The 7951-nt window shown below is 44.3% G+C and overlaps 1 non-coding gene across 1 annotated transcript; it reads left to right on the top strand.

Moving 5' to 3' along the window:
• Nucleotides 1–254: 254 nt before the first annotated feature.
• Nucleotides 255–437, top strand: LOC119437825 (U2 spliceosomal RNA). Its single transcript, XR_005189546.1, has one exon. It is a non-coding gene; the product is annotated as a U2 spliceosomal RNA (small nuclear RNA).
• Nucleotides 438–7951: the final 7514 nt, after the last annotated feature.

Below are 7951 nucleotides of genomic sequence, written 5' to 3'. Positions count from 1 at the left end.
GCCCGTTCATCGTCGGTGGTCTCCTCCCGAAGCCGCCACACCTATTCCCTTTTCTGTTCATGACATCGTTCTTGGTAGGCACGCTGTTCTTCTTCAGACCGTACAACACGCGGCCTACCCATTTCCCAGTCGGAGCAGAACTAAGGAAAGGAGCCTACGTAGAGCGGGACTTCAGGAGACAGAAGACACTCAGATTGGTAGGCACTAGTTTGAATACGTGAGATGGCGTACACGTGTATGGTGCGAACGTAGACATGGCCGACGCGGGTCTAAGTATAGTATCTGTTCGTATCAGCTTAATATCTGATACGGGTTGTATTTAGACCCAAAATGTTAAACTTATTTTTGGAAGTTGGCGGAGTGCTTGAAGCCTGCTTCACCTCCGCCGTGGGTCGGCCCGGTATAGCACAATCTTTGGGATTTTTGGTCTACGGACATCGATCCACTGGAAGCTAGCCATATACAGCTTCACTGTAAAATTGCATTTGAAAGATGTTGTTGGTCATCATTCCTCGTTTTTGTTGTGAAGACATCAGCAGGGACACTGAAAACTTGCTCGAGATGGAAAAAGAGAGGGAAAGACAGCAAGGTTAACCAGTTTGCTCGATGTGCGCGCTGGGGGGTAGGGCGGTGTTGTAACGTATACGGATCATGCGCACAATATTGTAGTTACTCAGCATCTGGGTCCTTTAGCTATGAAGCGCAGCGCTTCAATGCTGCCGGGACTTGGAGAAGACGCTCCCGGTTGGGTCAATGAAAAGCTGAAAAAGTGGGCCGTATGTGATTACCTGACATTTACGTCCAAAGTGGCCTTCGCTATCGAGAAATACCAGCACCTGTTCAAATCATCGGCCAACATCTAGTGGAACGTCTAGTTGAGGAATCAAATACTAAGCCCCCGGGTTTGCCTGTCTGAGCATGCGCAGCGAGGCTGCTGCGTAGCACGATCTCGGGCATTCTTCTGCAGCTCCCACCAAATTCAGCTTCTCATATCTGCGTCGCTTGTTACAGCTTGTATCGTCAATAATTTAACTGATTTAAAAAAATTTAATTATTGGGTTTTACGTGCCACAACCACGATATGATTATGAGGCACGCCGTAGTGCGGGACTCCGGAATAATTTCGGCCACCTGGGGATCTTTAACGTGCACATAAATCTAAGTACACAGGTGTTTTCGCATTTCGCCCCATCAAAATGCGGCCGCCGTGGCCGGGAAATGTAACTGATTACATGTAACTGGTTAATGAAAAATGTATTGGAATTCAGTGAGCGTTACCGAGTAAAAAAGTAATCGTTAAATTACAAAATAAAAATGTAATTGATTACGAGTAATTAATTACATGTACACACACACCTTGGGATGATCGGTAGTCGCTCTTGGGGACCGGATTTCTATAAATCATATATGGATGGATTAACTGGGTTGGATCTGACGATAACTGCGTTTTGACAATCATGATGGCGGAGGTGCATAAACTAACATGTCGCCGAAAAGCACATGTTTAAAACAATAGAATCGAAGTCTCAAAAGAGTTGTTTTTGCTAATAGCGAATGACATCAGCAACAGTACTAGTTCACACTGGGAATAGTACAAAATCAGTCTTTTAGTCTTTTGATAATTAGTAAGTGTTCCATTAAGGCCTACCACCAAAGGAGAACTACGCGCACGAACACAAGGCCCAATGAGAAAGGCATAATGCGCAACGAAAACCGTATAGGGGATGACAGTGTTAAAGGGACACGAAATGGAAAAAATTACGACGAGCTATATTGATAGATTAGGCTTCTGTAATAACGAATTCGTCATTCGTAGCGAGAACAGAGCTTTTATAAGAAAGAAAATGACAAAAATGGAAAATCAAAGTGGCGCCCCCTGTTGTACGCTATGGTAACTTTCATGTGGTCTCAGCACTGGCTGATTCAGAGATAGTGGCATAAAGGGAGATAACGTGGCGATTACGTCAACTCGTCTGAGGCTGGTTAAAATTATGAAGCAGTAATGGGGCCTTCGGTGAGAATTTTCTACACAACAAATTGATATATTGGCACACAGAAAATGATGATAGACTTCTAGACGAATCATCTATTGATATAGCTCGACTTAATATTTTCCTTTAGTGTCCCCTAAAGAACCATAAATAGAGCCTGTGGCAGTGAAAACTTTTCAATTAAATGGGGATCACCCGCAAGGCTACAAGGATACACGATTCCCCACAAAGCTGGCAGATAATATAGCATGTGCTTTGGAAGCCAAATGGGGAAAGTGCTCCAGACAAGAACTTCAATAGACGACCACAATGTCACCCATTCCCTTTTGGCGCGAGACATTTGTGGAAATACCGAGATGAATATACGCGGCCTTGTAATAGTCCTTCACGGAGCTCACACGACACGAACGTTGCGTTTGTTTAGCGCGTATTATGAGACTCTACGATCAGCTTCTCGGTGGCGCAGTGAAAACGAATGCCAGTCGTTTCAAGCAATATCGTCTCACGTGCACGAACGTTACCTGGGTAGCGTTGTGGTTGTTTCCAAGCATAACGAAAAAAAAAAAAAAAACCAGCCGAGTGGATAGGTAGAGAGTCGGACACTAGAAGCCGTTGATGTGATGTTGAGTGAGTCTTTGGTAAGTTCAGTTGCACCTCATTTCCCACCAAAGATGGCTCACACTCACAACTGGGATGGGCTGCTTGCTTGCTTGTTTGCCTTCGAGAGTGCAAACGCGTCTTCTTTTTCTTCTACGTCTGCCGCTGAGCTACCTCCTGCTATGTACCCTCTGCTTGTAGCGCCAATGCGCACAACTTTGCACGTTTACGACACTCATTCAGCTAGTCATTAACGTAAGCGCCATCGTCCGAGATGTACATGGAAAGTTAACGTTTAACTTGCAATACTTTATGGCATAGGCCAATGAAAAGCAAGAGCACGAGGGCAACGAGCTGAATAAGGCTAAATGGGGGGCTAATTGTTATATGGCTGAAATAATTCAGCAGGGAGGTCAAAGAACAAGTGAACTAAGGAAGCATTTAGTAATTAGTGTTTTTAATTGTGGGGTTTCCTGCGATAACAGCAAAGGAGGGGAAGGCATTATAGCCTCTCAGATGACATCGGAACCCAAGAGGCCGTATTTGCCACCCCTCATAATCAGTTGTAGCCTCACTGGCCGGACTCCGACAACGCAAAATTATCCAGAACTAAACTACGGGTCCCCTCGGTTCACGCATGCATTGCCAGGCATACTTTACTGTTGGACACTGTCTATGCCGCTGCACAGTCTGTGATTGGTTGGTTTGTTTGCCTTCATGAGTGGATCATATCAACTATAGGGGATTAACCAAGAATTGGAAGAGTTAGCAAAAATAATTAGTTAAATCTAAAAAAAAGAAAGAAAACGAATGAGAAATTTCTGAATAGATCAAAAGAAAAGTAAAATAGGACAAAGATTTAATAATTTTGCAAGAAAATCGTCCTGATTCAGTTAGAAACTTCTGAACAGCTGCACAAATATGACTATGACAATGTCCTAGAAGCAGGCTCCCAAAGACGGAACATCGGGAATAGCAAGGTTCAATCCAATACAGTGAAATGTCCATTTTAAAGTGTTTTTCTTAGTGATGAGACACGGCAGCATGATAAGAAGTGGTCTATGGTCTCATCATCACCACAAAATGATCACAATTAAGGGGAAAGTGCACCAGACCAGATGCATGCAGATAATAGTTTAGGATAGGGACTCGACATCTGAATTTAGTAAACAGGACTTCAAATCTTTGGAATATAAGAATAAAGAAACTCCAATCAAAACTTATTTTTACAAACCCGGTGGTTAGGATCGTGACCGGCTTTCTTCAGGGGTGAGATGGCGTGAGGCGTAGCAATGCTTATATACGTTTTTTGATGCTTTGGCAGGGGCGTGGACACTTCTAACAGCGACGCTGTTTAGGCCAGCCGTAATTTGTGGTTTGTGGTTCGTATCAAGAAACAAACTTTCTCGCCGAGGCAGGATTCGAACCCACGTAACCACTCGGTTATACAGTCACTTTTTTTTTCTTTATTACATGGGAGCAGAATCTTCAGCAACACAAAAAACAAGGCGCTACAGGTACATATTCAAAAGTCAGGCAAGCATGTGCAAGCGTCCAATAAAGGCATCTAGTCCGGCGCTGTTTCTTGAGCAGCGTACACCCTACGAACGTAGGCAGCAGATTCCCGAAAAAACGACCGAGTGCTTCGCGGTGGTTCAGCGTGCCTGTCACACATTCTACTGCGCCACAGACTATGTAGACCAAGTACTATGAACATGTCATATGGTGGGTCACAGGGATCTTTAAAAGGTAAGAAACAAATTGTGTATGGTGTGATGTCTAAATATTTTTAAGTGTTCTTTGGAGAATGTCCCAGAAGAACACGGCATCCCTACAATCGACAAAACAGTGATAAATCGTTTCAGCATGTGGACACAAACGGCAGTTTGTAGACCACGGCACGAAACAGCCCCTTTTTTCTAACCAGGTTTTGACAAGAAGGGTTGCCGAATGTAAGTTAAAAAAAAAGTTTTGATCCCTGGAGGAATGATCATTCGACGGACACGCTTAGGTACATCTAAGTAGCAACATTCCAAATAAGGCGCACGATAACGGGGAAGAGGAAACAATGTGTCTATCAGAGCAGCAGAAATTTCTTTACGGGATGCCGTGAAAATATAATCCAAGCTAAATCGAGCTTTAAGAAAGTGAAAGCCTTCAACAACCTCTTTCAAGAAGCCCCAAGGAGCAAGTGGTGCATCTCTGACAGATGACGACACAACTATTTCTGGAAGGTAATTCATTATTCGAAGTTGTAACATCTCTCTTAGAAAAGGACTGTTTGCATCACGAAAGAAGAAGAATCGGGAGACAAGTTGCCTAACAAAAAGGTGAACTAGGCCAAGACCATCACTCTCAAGAGGAAGAAAAAGGTTATCACGCCGCATGGCCTCAACACGTGAGCTCCATACATAGGTAGCAAACACACGATGGAAAGCTTGCAACCTAAGTCACGAGCAGTGTAATACTTGCAGGACATACATAATGCTAGAAACAGATTGCAAGCTTCAGCTTGGCTAAATATGGACAACTGCCGCCACTGCAAGTTGTTAACCTTACGTTGTACTTCTGCAACTTCCGCTGACCAGTGTGGATTACTAATGCGATATTGAGAGAGGGGTACACCTAAGTACTTAAAGTCTTGCCTCCACTGAATACCTGCGAAGTGAGTTGGCATTGTACACCGTAGACCAAACCAAAATCCTGAACTCTCCTCAAAGTTCACAGTTGCACCAGAAGCTGAGCAGAACTGCTGGTTATGGCAAGGGCAGTCTCCACAATTTTCTTGTCAGCGCGGAAGAAGGCTATGTCATCTGCATAGGCAAGTACCCGGACCTCATTGGATAGCAATTTGAACCCGTGAAAGGTATGATCCTTCAAAATTCGTGCCCAAAGCGGTTCCAAGTACAAAGCGAATAATAGAGGAGACAAGGGACAACCTTGCCTTACCGATGCTCTGAGGTAGATAGATTCAGATAGACAACCATTAACTATTAGCTTTGTTGTGCCATTAGCATAACACATGGAGATGCCTTTAAAAAGAAGAGATCCAATGTTTACGTGCTCTAAAACACTAAAGAAGCAGTGATTAACTTTATCAAATGCTTTTGCCAAATCAACCTGAACTATTGCTACCTGACCCGCACTTTCTGTCACACAATCTAGCACAGACCGTGCAACGTGGATATTTGTCTGAATTGATCTTCCTCTAATGCCACATGTTTGATGGTCTCCCACCAATGATCGAATTACTTCTTGAAGGCGACTAGCTAATGGCTTAGCAAATATTTTATAATCCACGTTGCCAAGTGATATGGGGCGATATCCCTCAACTTTCTGAAATTTTGTTGCATCACTGCTTTTTGGGATAAGTACTGTGTGCCCTTGATAGAACGTGGCAGGTAGGTATCCAATTCTGTAAGCTTCTTCATAGACTTTAAGCAGAAAGGGAGCCAATGTAGAGCAAAAGCACTGATAAAATTCCGCACTCAAGCCATCAGGCCCAGGAGTTTTGCCTTTAGTTAGCGAAGCAATGGTTGTTTCCACTTCCTTGATACTTATGTCTCTATCAACGTCATCGCATTCTTTTTGACTGAGCTGTGGCAGCAACGAAATAAAAATTTCCGTTACAGCTTCACTCTTAATTACTTCATGAGACTGAAAGATATTCTCATAATGATCCGTGAACGCTTTCATTATTCTATCCTGGTCATTAACAATCGCTCCGGTATACTCTATCTCGAGAACTTGCTTCGACAGGGCATGCCGACACTCATCACCAAGTGAACGACTACAAGGCTGTTGCTCCAGATACCGACGAGTACGCGCTCGAACTAGTGCACCTCTGTCAGTGGCGCACCGACGGGGGGGGGGATTCGGGGGTTGTAACCCCCCCCCCCCCCCCCCTGAGGCCGACTTAACTCCCCCACCCCCTTTTGTTTAACCCATTTTCTTTCCTTACGTATTTGAGTGCTGCAACTAAGATGTAAGACGGGCAATCGTCTGCACACTCGCAAAAAGCGCACTTTATTGACAATTTCCCGTGAAGAAATCGAAATTAGTGCTGTTTAGATGGTATTGGCAAACTGTCAACCCCCCCCTGGCCGAGATCCTGGGTGCGCTACTGACCTCTGTATCTCTCAGTGTCCATTGTCTGCATTTGTGCCTTAACGTTGTAAGTGTCCTCAATGTACTTGCCAGGATGCAAGCAATCAAGTTCGTGTAGCTTGTCTAGCAACTTGCACAACTCTTTATATTTTACTGTTTTCTCAAAAGACAATATGGAAGCTTCTTCAATGGCTATCATTTTAACTTCTTGTTTGAATATCTCCCATTGCACAAAGAGAGATAAAGAACTACGACTTGAAACGTCAATAAGAATTTCCGGGACGCGTTTGAGAAAAGGCTTATGTAAGAGTAACTGATTATTAATTTTTCATAAAACCCAGTTCATCCGCGAACTTCAACACTGCCGGTTGCCAAAACAAACCGACACCAAACAATGATCACTGAAGAACACAGGGTGCACACTGTAGCCGTATAGTCTAGGATACATATGCATACATAATGTAGGTAATGATACATAAATCCGATCAAGCCTTGCATGAGATGCACCTTGAAAATGTGTGTAGCGAAAAGGGAGTTTTTCATGATCCCCTACATCAACAAGCTGGTAGTCACATGTCATGGCATTCAAAACGTCAACGCTGGTATCATGGCGTTGCCTTGTAGACGACCGATCCTGTCCACTACACACACAATTAAAGTCACCTAAGACAACCAATACACGGTCATTGCGTAAGTGCTGGGTCAATGAGAGAAAGTAGTCCTGCCGGTCACGTGCCTTAATTGGCGCATACACGCAGAGAAACCTACACACATGACTATCAATATTGACATCACATCATACAAGGCGCCCTTCCCTATCAGTACACAGTCCCAACACGTTGCATTGCCGCGTTTTCCTCACAAATATCATACATCCTCCAGAGACACCAATCGCGTGGCTGACACATACTTCATACTCCGAAAGAAGTGCAGCTACACCAGCCGCTGTGTCGTCATCGGATTCAATTTTTGTTTCCTGAATTGCAATAACATCTAACGCTCGGCTACGCAACAAGTGTAATAACTGACCCTGCCGTCGCTTACTACGTAAGCCACGGACATTCATTGTTCCAAACGTTAAGGGAAGGGCGCCCGCCATGATTCCACTACTGAGGCGCAGCGCCGACACGTAGCGCTGCTACCTTTGTTTTGCCTGTCCCATCCCTTTGAGGAGTCGCAGCTGCAGGAACTACTTGAGCTGCAGCGGCATACAGTGGTTGCTGTTGTTGTTGTTGTAGCCTATCACGCATGTGGCT

The sequence above is a fragment of the Dermacentor silvarum genome, chromosome 1 (assembly GCF_013339745.2).
Source record: "Dermacentor silvarum isolate Dsil-2018 chromosome 1, BIME_Dsil_1.4, whole genome shotgun sequence".
Taxonomy (NCBI): Eukaryota; Metazoa; Arthropoda; class Arachnida; order Ixodida; family Ixodidae; genus Dermacentor; species Dermacentor silvarum.
Note: the sequence above shows the minus strand (reverse complement) of the source record. Positions and strands in the feature narration are given on the sequence as shown.